The following is a 13,842-nucleotide window of genomic DNA, read 5'->3' as shown; positions in this document are numbered from 1 at the left end:
TACTACTACTACTACTACTACTACTACTACTACTACTACTACTACTACTAGAATGTGCCACCACAGGCTAGGCTTCCAACTTACTTATAAAAGGTCTTCTTGAGAGATCGCATCTAGAAAAGGACAGTGAAGAAAATATATAGCTTGAAAAGAGGAAAAAACATTACTTGGATTGTTTGGAGATGTTGGGTATGTTCAGCCTGAAGAAAAGGCTGTGGGGGCCATAATAGCTGTCCTCAAGCAACTGAAGAGCTTTTATGTAGAAGACAGAGCAGAACTGTTTAGAGTCATTCCAGAAGAAGGAAAAGGAACAATAAGTTTAAATGCAAGGAAGGAAATTTCAATTGGAAGTCATGAAAAAAATCCCCATGGTAAGAGCTGTTCAATAATGCATTTAAGCAGAACCTACATAGCCATCTGCCAGAGAGGCTAAAATAGCAGATTTCTGCTGTAACTGAATTGAGGTTGGACTTGACGATTCTGACCCATTCATTCTATAATATACTTGGCCTAAAGTAGAAGCATAAGAAAATAAAGATTGCAGAGGAAAAAATAAAGAGATAACAGCATTATGTGTTCCAACTCGCACAGACTGTGTGTGAGAGAGAGCTGAAGATGTGTTGAAGTCAGTCATTAAAATTATGTGTGTGCACTGCTTGTTTTAGAATTATATGTGCAGAGATATGGCTAGAAGGGTGAGCCCCTGGAAAGAGAGAAAAGATGGCATGCAGAACTGTTAAGGAAAGAAAAGGACAGCAGGAAGGAGGAGGCAGCATCAATTTCCAGAAAAGTAGGTGTTATGCTTGAGATCCAAATGTACACAACAAAACTTTTCAGTTGTTTAGGAAATGCTATAAGTAACACAGAAACATTTGCATTAATAAGTGCTTCGCAAAATTCCTAAAAAAAATATCTAAAAGGCAACTTTGACTGTGAATGTGTCGCTAACTATAGCATATATATATATTGATCTGTGCAGTACAATCCATTATACACTTTCAAAGAAATCAGCCCCATTGTGATTTTGTACGCGCTACCCCCTGGTACTTACTATCTCAGCAGAACTGAACTGACATGAAAAAAATGTTTTTCGCTAAAGATTTAGATTGGTCCAAAAAGTATCTTTTGGGGAAAGGACTTTGGTTGCTCAGTGGTGTTGAACTGATTTACTTCTTCAGCATGGAGACAATGCTTAACTAGAATCATGGGTTACTTGCTTGAAGTGGCTGTATCAGTGTGATGATGACAGGTGCTTAAAATATGCTAGTATATCTGTCTGCTAGACAAATACCTAGAGAAGCCTTCGCCAGGATCTACTGCTCCCTGGATAGTTTGGACTGCAGCTCTCAACACTTCTGCCCCACAGGGGAATTTGGCTAAAGGAAGCTGATCTACACATCTCTAATTGCAGCTCAACTGAGGGTCATCAAGTACATGGTATATCCCAATCTTCCCCCCCCCCAAAAAAACAAAAAAAACAGAAATGTTTTGATCACACCTATTCCTGGGGTCTCCAGGGCAAAAGGCCCTCTCTATTGCTCAAGGCAAGTTTCCAAATTAAAGCATTTCCCCTCAACTCTAGGCCACCTCTATTTGAACCTCTGCTATCTTGAAAGAAAGGAGGCCACCAATTTCTTCTGTCATTGTCCTTGTTGAACTGCTGTTCCTGTTTCTCCTACACTCAAGTGAAATCTGAATTTCTGCTACTTACGACCATTATTCTATGCTGTATCTTGTCTTCTGGGCCAACATCTTCTGTATGATTCCTGGTCACATATTTGAACAGCGTTAGCGTGTCTGCCATCGGTTCCCATGCTTAAACACATCCAAGTCCCTCATTCTCTCACAGGCCTTGCCCAAAGAACTACCCATTCATTTTTCAGCCAGCACTAAACAGTGCTAGCATAAAATTTGCTGTCACTACTACCAATTCTTATTTTGCCTCCATGGCCTCTAATCAATTTACTGCCAGATGGTGTTGTCTTGATCAGTAAGTGTGCCACTCATTATAAAGAAGGTGACTGATTTTCTCTTCTGGATTTGCTGCCTCTCCTTTTTTTTAGTGTCACAAGTAGGGTGGGTAGGTGTTAGGCATCCATTAATCAGACATTGCAACAGAAATGGGCTGAGTTTGGCTGCAGGACTCTGGCTGAGCTTGGTATGCCTTCCCTTTCCTTCCACATTTCTGTGGGAATCTTCAAGTTAAAATAATGAGAAATAAAGAAACAGGGGAAGATCCCAGGACAAAAATAGACCTAGAGATGTTGCTCTTTGCAAATTTGCAGTTTCCTAGGCCCTACCGGGAGAACTGAGACTGACTAGCTGCTGGGCAACCATCCTCTAAATCAGGGGTGTCAAACTCAATTTCATTGAGGGCCGCATCAGCATTGCGGTTGCCCTCAAGGGGCCGGTGGGTGTGGCCAGGATGGGTGCGGCCTACTGGGTGGGCATGAATGGAGTAGGTGTGGCCTACTGGGTGGGTATGGCCAGCTCTACATCGTTCCCGTCAAGGGTGCCTGTGGGGGCCTGGGCAGGAGTGGAATAGATCTGACAGAAGGAGGTGGGACTAGGGCAAGTGCCAAGGCATGGTCCACTGGAGGAGCCTCACTGTTCCTCTCAGGCCATGCAGGGGGGGTGTCTTATGGAGCTAAGACTGAATGCGTTTCAGCATAGATGGCCACCACAAAATTGTACATTGGCTCCTGGCTGGCCGTTCCCTCACTGTTTCCAGGAGCATCTGGCCCACGGGCCTTGTGTTTGACATGTCTGCTCTAAATTCATAAGGTGTGTGGGTAGATGGAGAGAAATACAAGAAAATGAGCAAATAAGCCACAAAAACCCAGCTTGACATCTTTCATCATTCTCTGGACACTGCAGTACATGATTGATGCATCTAGCCAGTATAGGTAGTCCTCAACTTATGACCACAATTGAGCCCAAAATTTCTGTTGCTAAGTGAGACAGTTGTTAAATGTGTTTTCCCCCATTTTACAACCTTTCTTGCTGCAGTTGTTATGTGAATCACTGTGGTTGTTAAGTTAGTAACATGGTTGCTAAATGAATATGGCTTCCCCATTGACTTTGCTTGTCAGAAGCTCGTCAAAGGTGATCACATGACCCCAGGACCCTGCTTCCGTCATAAATATGAATCCGTTGCCAAGCACCTCAATTTTGATCACATGACCATGGGGATGCTGCAATGGCTGTAAGTGTGAAAAATGGACATAAGTCACTTTTTTTCAATGTCACTGTAACTTCGAACAGTCACCAAAGAAATTGCTGTAGGTCAGGGACTACCTGTACTTTTATTCCAGAATTGTATGAACACGATACTTTCCTTTCCCCAAAAAAATCATGGAGGTCTTCTCTCCTTTATTTTGCTGGGACTCTAGAATGAAATCATTTTCAATAATAGGAAATGGGGAGATGAGAGGTACGGAAGCAACTCAGAAACAAAAAACTAATAGAAGGCGCTAATGCTGGGAAAGAAAGTTTGCAAGAAAAGCTGGTTAGTGACTGGAAGGAAAGCAATATTCCCATGCTTCCCAACACGCTCAGAATGAACTTCTGGGCATATTCACAACTTTTTTTATTAAATTGTTTTTTATTAGTTTAGAGTATACGATACGAAGAAAATACAAAAGTAAATAGGGGAAAGATAGGGAAGGGAAAAGGGAATAGAAAAGTGAGGGAAGGGGGGAAAAGAAAGGCCTCAACTTTTTACTTTTACCAAATAGTGTAAACTAGCCATCGCGATAATAACAAATCTATCTAATTGGTAAAGCCCAAAATCAAAATTTCATTTTTTTCCACCTCAAGCACAAAGTCCAGAAGCGGTTTCCACCTAGCAATAAAAGTATTTGTATTCTTCTTTTTAATCAGTACAATCAATTTAGCCATCTCTGTTGGCTCCATCAGTTTTTGCAACCATTCCTCTATTGTGGGAATCGTTGTAGTCTTCCATCTCTGAGCGTAGAGTACTCTTGCTGCTGTCAACATATATAACATCAAGGTTCAATATTTTTTTTTCCAGGTCTTTGTCCATTAGTCCCAAAAGAAAAGTCTCTGGTTTTCTTTCTATATTCACTTTAAGATTTTTTTGTATTAACATTTGAATCCTACTCCAATATTTTCTTGCTTTATCACACGTCCACCATAAATGGTAAAAAGTCCCCTCTTTACATTTACATTTCCAACACTCATTTGAAAAACCTTTATACATTTTTGATAACTTATCTGGTGTTAAATACCAACGGTACATCATCTTGTAAAAGTTTTCATTTAAATTGTAGTTTAATGTAAATTTTAATCCTTTATTCCGCATATTCTTCCATTGTTCAAACATTACATTATACCCCAAGTTCCTTGCCCACTGAATCATACAGTGTTTTACTTGTTCATTTTTGCAGATTTAAATTTAAATTCAACAACATTTTATAAACTTTAGCAATAATATGTTCATCACTACCACACAGTAGGATTTCCAATTCATTTTTAACAAAACTAAACCCATGATTCTTTTTGTTTAGTTTAAATCTTTCTTTCAATTGCCTGTATGTAAACCAATGGCAGACATGACCTTCTGATTCTAGCTCTTCCTTGGATTGGAGGGTAGCTCGCCCAAATTAAGAGATATTATTTTACTCTCGGCCTACCAATTCGGCCCCATCACCATCTCTTTTCTAAAAAAGGCTTCTTGCGGAGAAATCCAGAGTGGCATCTTCATAGAGAACCTTGTTTTATATTTATTCCAAACTCTCAAAATGGTATGTCTAATGTGTGCACGCACACCCCCTCATTTGTGCTAGCGCCGTGGCCACAGGGCACAAAAATGGGATGCTGCTGTGCTTCAGGGCGCAAAAATGGGATGCTGCTGTGCCTCAGAGTGAGAAAATGGACTGCCACCGCCGTGCCTTGGGGCACGAAAATTGGCACCGCCACATTGTGGGGCACAAAAACACCATGCTGCAAGGTGCAAAAATGGATGACGACGCTACATGGGGTGCAGAAACAAGCCACCGCCGTGCCGCGGGGTGCAAAAATGAAGTGCTGCTGTACCACAGGGCACAAAAACAGGCCACCGCCATGCTGCAAGGCACAAAAACGGCTGCTGCCACACATGAAGAAACAAGGTGCTGCACTACGCAAAAACAGGGCAGGGCTAGCAAGTATCATGCGGGTGCTAGCCCCGCCCTGTTTGTGGCACACGTGTGTAAAATGCTTCCCCCTCCCTTTTCCTCCAGTCCACCAGCCGACAAAGGTTAGTGACTTCTGATCTAGAGCCATGGAGTGCAACAAAAAAAAAAAGACTTATGAGATACTACCAGAAGACATCCCAGAAGAGATTTTGTCCCTGTGCCCCTGTTTGAAGGCAACATGTTTTCAAGTGATCTAAGTTTCTCTGCTTGGATTCTAGTGGGATCAGGGTAGATTCTATTCATAGAACCACCATCAAGGGTAGGCTGAGTGAAGTGTTACCCAAGTTAAAATCCAACATGTCTGAAAGGGTGAAGTTTAAGGAAGGTCCCATTAGGATCTCCAATTGCATTATAGAACTGCATGAAACAAGTTGCAGGTTGCTAGAGAGACTATCAGTGCATGGCTAAAATAGATGATAGCTTCTCAGAGCCACTAGCACTAGCTCTGTCTTCCAGATGACCCCACTGCCCTAGTATTGGTGGGCAGACACAGGACTGCTTTCTATTCAGTGCTTAGCAGTGAGATGCACAAACCCTCTGTGTCAACGCTGTAACAATTAAGAAATTGCAGCCATTTTTCCTTTTGCTTTCCTTGTGTTTTTGTTGTTGTTTGGGATTCTCAGATACAGAAGGGGGGAATGCTTGAGCATTTTCAGTTAACCTAAATAATTGCTGCTGGGTGAGCTTCAAGGTCAATTCTAGATAAAGTTTTGGCTGGCTGAAAAGTTGGGAGGAGAGCCGTGTTTTAGATTAATTGGTGAATGTGATTTATGACAACCTTTTTGGGGTGGGAATTGCAACTTGTTACATTGTATGGGGTGGGGGAGGGAACTTTAGTCTTGGGTTCAACTATGTAAGTGCCAATACTTTGTTTCCTGAATAAAATGTTCTTTAAGGAAGAAATCTTTGCCTTGGAGTTCTTTTAAATGGTTTCATCTATCAGAACTATGACACTCTGGTTGGGAATTTACATTGGCCAGAACTGTTCACTGGCATGGGGTATTGTGAAGAGCTTCCAAATAATACCTGAACTACTGAATCCACTTAATTATACTGTGAGGATTCCCCCCCCCGCCGCAAATATTTAGAAAACTCTTGCTTAATTAATTGTGAAGAGGAACAAAATTATAAACAGAAAAGCTGTACTCTGTGATAAATGATTTTGTACTCTGGTGCTCTTAAGAGTGTGCATGACTGAATTTCAATTGCAAAGCATGATGTTTGTGAGACAGAAAGAGAGAGAGGCTATATTAGTGGAACACAGAATCATAAGCTCATTTATGAATGCAGCAACAGCAGCATTGTGTAAATAAATCCCCATCAAATCATTTATATTCTCCCCTCTCCTTCTGCCCTGATATGTGTTGACAGTCTTTTTGCCATTCTCTTCCTCATACTCAAGCTTCAACTCAGTACGACAAGGTCTTGACTGAAATCCTGGGGTGGGGGATGGAGGGGAAGACAGGGACAAAAGGGTGTACCTTAACTAGTTATGTGGAAGCAGGAATTTCAGCACTGCTATCAACTATATGTACTGCAACTCCTTAAACCAGAAGCATTTATTTCAGGATAGTGCAGCTGGCAGTTGTTGTCAGGAGCTACTAGTGCTACATGAGTGCCCCACCCCAGCTCTAATGCACTTTTTTTTTGTCTATGAATTCAAAATGCTGCATTTCACTCCTGCAAACTATTCCATTCCAAATGGCTGGGCTTTCTTATGCTCCAAAAATGGGCAGGGTTTTTTTCCAGAAAAAAACAGCCCATTCAAATTTTGAGTTAGGAGGTTATGATTAGGCAAGTCCTTCCAAATCACAGGTGTGTCAGACTGTCATCCACCCCATCCCAGCTGAGATCTTTTAAGAGCACCGCTAGCCAGCTCATTTTGCCAGACTTTATGCTGGGTTTACAATATGCTTGGATTGGTTGGAAGCCATGCTACATGTTTCCTTAGATAAGGATGGCTCTGAAGTCAGACCTTCTTGGCCAAGAGGTTCATTGGACCTCTTGATCATTACAGCAGACTAATTCTCAAACAGATGGAAGGGAGGATGTAGACAAGAAGCAAACCACTGGAAAGTTCTTTTCTATTCTTTTGTTTTTTTCCCTAGAGGGAAAGTGTTGCTTGGGAAAAAGGTTCCAAGATCAGAAGTACAAACGGACCTGCCAAATTGGTGGCAAGAACAACTGCTAAATGGTCCATTTTGGAGAGCAATAAGGAGTTTAATGATTGGTTTGACTTCATATAATTGGAGAAGAAGAACATAGTCGTATGGATGGTCAGCATGGTACAAAAATGCAGATAACATAGTACTATTTGCAGATGTTTTCTAGGGCAGGCTTGGATTTTCTTCTTCTGCAAAAAGGTAGCATATAAATCAATATTTAAAAGTATCGGCTAGCCATATGGGAGAGCACTTGGAAATATGGCCTTTTTACATTAAATTATTTCTTATATGTTAAAGATTTCTATCTTAAGTTAATATTTAATGCTAAGGTCCCTGTTGTATTTTGTTTTTGCACATTAAAAAAAGAAAAGGGAAACAACAGAGAAGGCACATTTTCTGGGACCCACAAGATGCAGATACCTAACGGATGGCTCCCGCAGCATGCTTTCTCTGCAAGTTCTGATGGGTAGGCTGATATAAGTGGGGAGAAACAGTCCTTCAGATAGCTCAGCTCCATGACATGAAGGGCTTTAACAGTTAAAAAAAAACCAATGCCTTAATTTGTACCTAGAAGCAAACTGAAACCAATGAAGCCCCACAGAGCAGAAATGTAATATGTGCTGTTCTAGGAATGCATCTCAACTGCCTGTGCTGCTGCATCTTGTATCAGTTGAAGTTTCCGGATACTCTTCGAGAGGACTCCTCTGTAAAGCACACTGCACTAGTTTAATCTGGAGGTGACCAGGGCATGAGTGACTGTAAGCAGCGCCTGCTGATCCAGAAATGGGTGTGACTGGCAAAGAAGACAAAGCGGGGCAAAGGCCTTCCTAGCCACGACTACCACCTGCTTATCAACCAGGAGTTGTGAGGGAGGGAGGACACCAAAGTTGCACACTGAGGTGTCTGAAGTAATGAGAGCCTATCCAGTATCAAAGATAGCATAGTCCTGGAAACAACAGGCCTTGCAGGGTTCAGCTGAAGACCCTTGTGGCCCCACTTGCATGAGCGTCACAACCACTTGTGGCCCCACTTGCATGAGTGTTGGAGGGCTTGCGGCCCCACTCGCATGAGCATTGCAACTGTTTGCGGCCCCACTCGTGTGAGTGCTTGGGGCCTCCCGCGAGCATCACGGGCGCTCACCCCACTCGCACTCGCATTACTAGCATTCAGGGCCTCACCCGCACGAGCAAAGGGTGGTCATACGTGCGCACATGCAAGCGCCTGCCCCTCCCACAAAACTATCCCCTCTTTCCCCCCTTGTCCCCCTCCGGCCTGCCAACCATGAAAGGTTGGACAACTCTGTATTAGAGGTAAAGATTAATGAGAAAAGGCATCTCTTAAGGGCATTTTACTCACACAGAAATGGCTCAGAGAAAAATATTTGCTTTGTTTTGGTATGATGCATCAAACCATGGTTAGTTATATCATGGTTTATTCAACCCCACAGGCTAGTTTTCTACAGTTTCCAATGAAAAAGTGTGGCTGGATGACTCCTTTAGTTGGCAGGCACTAGTGAGAGGGCAGGGGATAAATGCTTAGGTAGGGAAACATCCTTTGACCTCAAAGGCCATATCCTGTTGTAAGGTGGCCAGAATAGCTTGACAATGAGGTGGGTGGCATATAAATTTAATTAATTAATTAATTAATTAATCAATCAATCCTTCTCTGTTGGGAGGGCATGAACCTAAGTGACAGGGTGGACCCATCAGAGGCACAGCCAGAGTCATTTGGTTCTCCTCACAGTCATCCATTTCATTGTCCCTTTTTCTTCCCCACCTTTCTTGTTCCTTTTTTGACTTTCTACCTGCCTCCCTTCCTAAGGCCTAAATGGCCCTTAAAGGAAAGAACTCAGGCAAAAAATGTGCCCAGACAGAGGAGAGACTCTTATTTTTTTTCCCTCTTTCCATGTGTCCCAGGAGATCCCATGTGGGACAAGCATACCTTTCTGTTCCTTTACTTCAGAACTAAAACCTTTTTCTTGATTTTTTAAAAAACACCTAAGAACTGTACTTGGGTCTGCAGAAATTCTTATGGTGAGAATGGTGAAAAATTAATATGCCCTTAACATGCCTCTGAAATGGGGCTCTGCTGTGCTGCTGTCTTATCTACTCCTCAACATTGTACAATGTTTAGTTTACTAGCTAAGATCAGAGTTATTTTATGACTCCCTATGGAGCAATGACTCCTTAGCTAGCTAAGGTAAATTCCCCAGCAAAGATTTCAATCCCATCCAGTGTTTTCAATCATGGAAAAGGGACCCATCAAGTACTATTCAGAATATCTGTTTGGGCAGTGCTTGTATCTCTTAAGTGTTTTGTTCATCTGCTTTTTCTATTTTTTTCTGCTAAAGAGTGCCAACATGATTTGATCCTGGCTCTTAAAGGAAAAGCTGGCAAAGCACCTATGTAAATGAGCCTTATGGTTCTGCTTAGAGGTGGCAGAATAAAGCCCACCAAACATGTGTTTTGGATTGCCAGATGTTCATCAATTGCACTGTTTTGTTAAGCTCTTATAACGGCATTGCAGCTTGCTAGTGAGTGGGCTGCATTTGGCTTAGCTGCATAAACTGAACAGACCTACAAATAAGATGGAAGATGTCAGTTGTGGTATTAATAGAATTGGATAAACTGATGGTGGAATATTTTTTAGCTTGAGTGGAAAAAATGAAAATGACACCTGAGCTTAATCATTAGTGCAAAAATAGGAAATGCTAAATGTTCTAAGATGCCAGCCCATGTGTTTTATTGTGTAGTTCACTTTTTTACAAGAATGTACGACTCAGTTTGCATCTCCTATGTTTTTGAGCCAAAGTACTAAGCCTATCAAAATTCATCCACTGCATTTTAAAAATAACAGCAAACATTGTTTGCCACAATGGAATAATCAGCTGCGGATAGTGTTCAGTTGTGCTATCTCACTGAATGGTGTAAAGTTAGCCGAAATCTTCTGCTGGCAGCTAATTTGGTTCCATTTTTACATGAAGAATTATCGACAGAGATCAATTCTTTTACAGAGTACAGAGTAGAGATCGAACACATATGATCCATTGGGCATAAGTCCTACAAGTTTTATTTCTGGACTATCCATATAGAATTCAGATGTGATTGACATTGCCTTCTTTCAATTCTCCACTCTATCCTGAGGTCTCCCATTCAACCATTTGCCATGCTTAATTTAGGAGCTAAGTCTGCAGAAGATCAATCAAATGCTACCTCAGAACCATCCAGATGAATGGGATCACCTCATTACTGCATTTTTATCCAAAAACTGCCATATTTTCTCTTTCCTGATTTTCTCTAATCTGCATCTCTGTTATGAGCAGGAACAACCATCGGTTAACTTTTAGCACCCATAATTGCAACATCCTAGCTTGTGTTTTTCATTTGCATGAGCAGAGAAATACAGTTGTGTTCTTAACATTTCCTCTGTTCCATCCCATTTTTTACTATTGTGGGTTTCACAGATGTAGTATTAACATTGATGGCCACCCACTTTTCCACTCTTCCTGTTCTGTTCACTCCCACATATATACAGATTAACGGCTTTGAAAAGCTGAGCTTTTTAGCAGTCGGCAATTGTACCTTATCAAATCTAAGGACACTTAATTTACCCTTCCTTCTCTGCAAATTTGGAGAACTCCTTGTTTATTCTGCCCGAGTTCAAATTAGCAGTTTTCAATTAATAAATAGCCAGTTAAGGGAAGGAAATGATGTCAGACTCAGGCAACAAGCCTGTTGGTCAATTTCTGTTGCAATCAATGGATCAACACACCAATATGGGGGGGGAGCAGACTCTGTACTTGTGGGAAAATACTAAGAGGAAGCAAAAAATTAAGGGTAGGAAACAAATGAAAGGAAGGCATTTTCTGACTGGGTATTTTCCAGAAGTGTAAACTAAATTCTCATATGTGTTTTCACCATGTTGGCAGGGGATTATGGGAGAATTAGTATTTATTGATTGATCCCAAAAAAGTAAGCAGGGATAAATCTAATTAGCATTTGAATGGAAACCCCAGGAAATCCCAGGAGTAGATTGGAAAGTAGATTGGAAAGTTAAAAAAACCCAAAAAAGCTAGATTTGTGAAGTGTCAATTATTTCCATATTATTTCCAAGATAGCATAATCAAATCTATGTAAAGTTGAGCTAGCTAGAGGCAATTGATTTGATTGATTCTAGAAACAAAAAATGATTGAACCCGGTTAGTATCTGGATGGGAGGCACCAGAAATCTGAGAGATGTAGACAAGACTAGGAAAAAAATTAAAAAATCATTCTGGAAAAATAATAGCCTCCTATCATTGCCAAAGCCACAAGATAGACATGATAGAAGTAAAGGAAAAGTCTTCAAAATTTAATATTGAAAGAGAAATTTAAAATTGAATTTGCTGCAGTGGAAACTTACTGCCTGGACAAACAAAGCTTACCAAAAACTATAATGGCTGGGAAACAGGAAAGGATAGCATAAAGACAGGATGTAAGATAAATACGTAAGCAAAAATTAGCTGGGTCTTAGAGTGGGAAAAGAAGAATACAAGCTATAAGAACTTCTGTAAAAGGAAATGGCTAGCCAGGAAAACTTAACTAAACTGAAAAACAGGAAAGAACCTATTGTTCTAAGGGGCCCAGAACTCAAACCCAACAATTGAATATGTCTAATATTTTATATTATTAATGTACATGTGATGTATGATTTAGTATGTAGCAGGAAATAGGTAGGAGGCAGTCGGAAAGAGTGTAACCTCATAGTATCTCAGCCAATGGGGAAAGAGGAGGGATGTGGCGGCCAGGACAGGGTTGTATAAAGAAGGGAATATTTTGGGTTGAAACTTTGGAGAGAACCAAGCTTTGATAGCTTCTCTCCCCGCTTATTGCAATAAATGAAACAAAAGGCCTTCACTGTGTCTTGCTGGCTAGTGGTCAGGCGAGCTTGCCTCTGGTCACGAAGAAAAGTAGCCAGGAGCACATAACAGACAGATCCATGTAAAACGTAGCTTAGACACCAGGCTCTTGACAAATTTGGTGGATTTGAAAAAGCTAAGCGAGGTTACATCTGGTTAGTACTTGGATGGGAGACCACCTTGAAATTCCAGGTTTGCGAGCTAAAACTAGAGGTTGAAAACACAATACAGAAAAGAGGCAGTGGCAAACACTTTGCATTTCTGCTACAAGCATTATATAGGCCTGTCCTTGATGTCAGCAGGAGTAAAGATACTTTGTAGTAAAGATAGTTTTAATCCATCTATTGATAAAACACCAAATTGGGGAGAACTAATTCTTCCAGGTTTATTGCAAAAGGAAGGTAAAAAGCCTGCTCCTTACATTTTCTCCTCCCAGACATTTTTATACTAAAGGCTGATGGATGCAAATTGGTTTTTTTTTTAAAGTTTGCTCTTTCTTCAATTCTTGTATATTTCCCCCCACTTTTTATAGAAATGTTGGCTTGATTAAACCCCCAGCAGAGATTTTAATTTTATCTGAACTCAAAATACACCACTACACTGATTTTTGGACTTTGGCATTATGTTCTCTCCAAAATTAAACCCTTCCCTGCTTTGCAATTTCATTTTCCCTTTTCAAGATGACCTCATGCAACAGCAGAGCAGCTGAATTCAGCAGATGTACAATAAACACAGATGTGGAACCCCAAGAGATTCTCAAAAGGCAAAAGTTCAGTGTATCTGCTATCTCCATAGAAACAGAAGAGACTGCAAGATCCTGCTTTAAATGTTAGGCTTAACATTCGGACTCTTCAATATGGCAAGAGAAATCATTGAGCTTTGCTCACCACATCATTTCCAACTGATAGGAATAATTTGGTGTCTCTTGTCCACAGTTGGGACTACCAGGAATGAGTTCATTGAGTGAGTCATCATGTGACCAGACCCACTTTTCACATTAAATACATTTTATATATTAAATAGCCCGAGCCTGCAAAGATGAAGTGAGGAAAGCTAAGGCTCAAAATGAACTAAGGCTTGCGACCAAAGTCAAAAATAACAAAAAAAAGCTTCTTTCAACATGTAAAAAACAAGAAAAAAGTGAAGGAAATGATTGGTCCATTAATGGGTGAAGGTGGCAAGAAGGTGACAAGCAACAGGGAGAAAGCAGAACTATTTAACTCGTTTTTTGCATCTGTCTTTACACAAAGGGAAAAAACAGACCAACCTACCAAAAATAGTGCCATAAAAAAAAGAATAGAAACGCAAGTTAAGATAGGCAAGAAAATAGTAAGTGAGCACCTGTCCAGCCTAGACGAGTTCAAATCAACAGGACCAGATGGATTACACACCAGGGTTCTCAAGGAACTGGCAGATGTGATCTCAGAATCATTGAACTATATTTTTCAAAGATCCTGGAACACTGGGGAACTACCGAAGGACTGGAAAAGAGCTGTTGTAGTTCCCATCTTCAAAAAAGGGGAAAAAATGGACCCAGGAAATTACAGACCCATCAGCCTGACCTCAATACCTGGGAAGATTT

Source organism: Protobothrops mucrosquamatus, unplaced genomic scaffold, assembly GCF_001527695.2.
Source record: "Protobothrops mucrosquamatus isolate PMUCROS unplaced genomic scaffold, P.Mucros_1.0 scaffold140, whole genome shotgun sequence".
NCBI lineage: Eukaryota > Metazoa > Chordata > Lepidosauria > Squamata > Viperidae > Protobothrops > Protobothrops mucrosquamatus.
Note: the sequence above shows the minus strand (reverse complement) of the source record.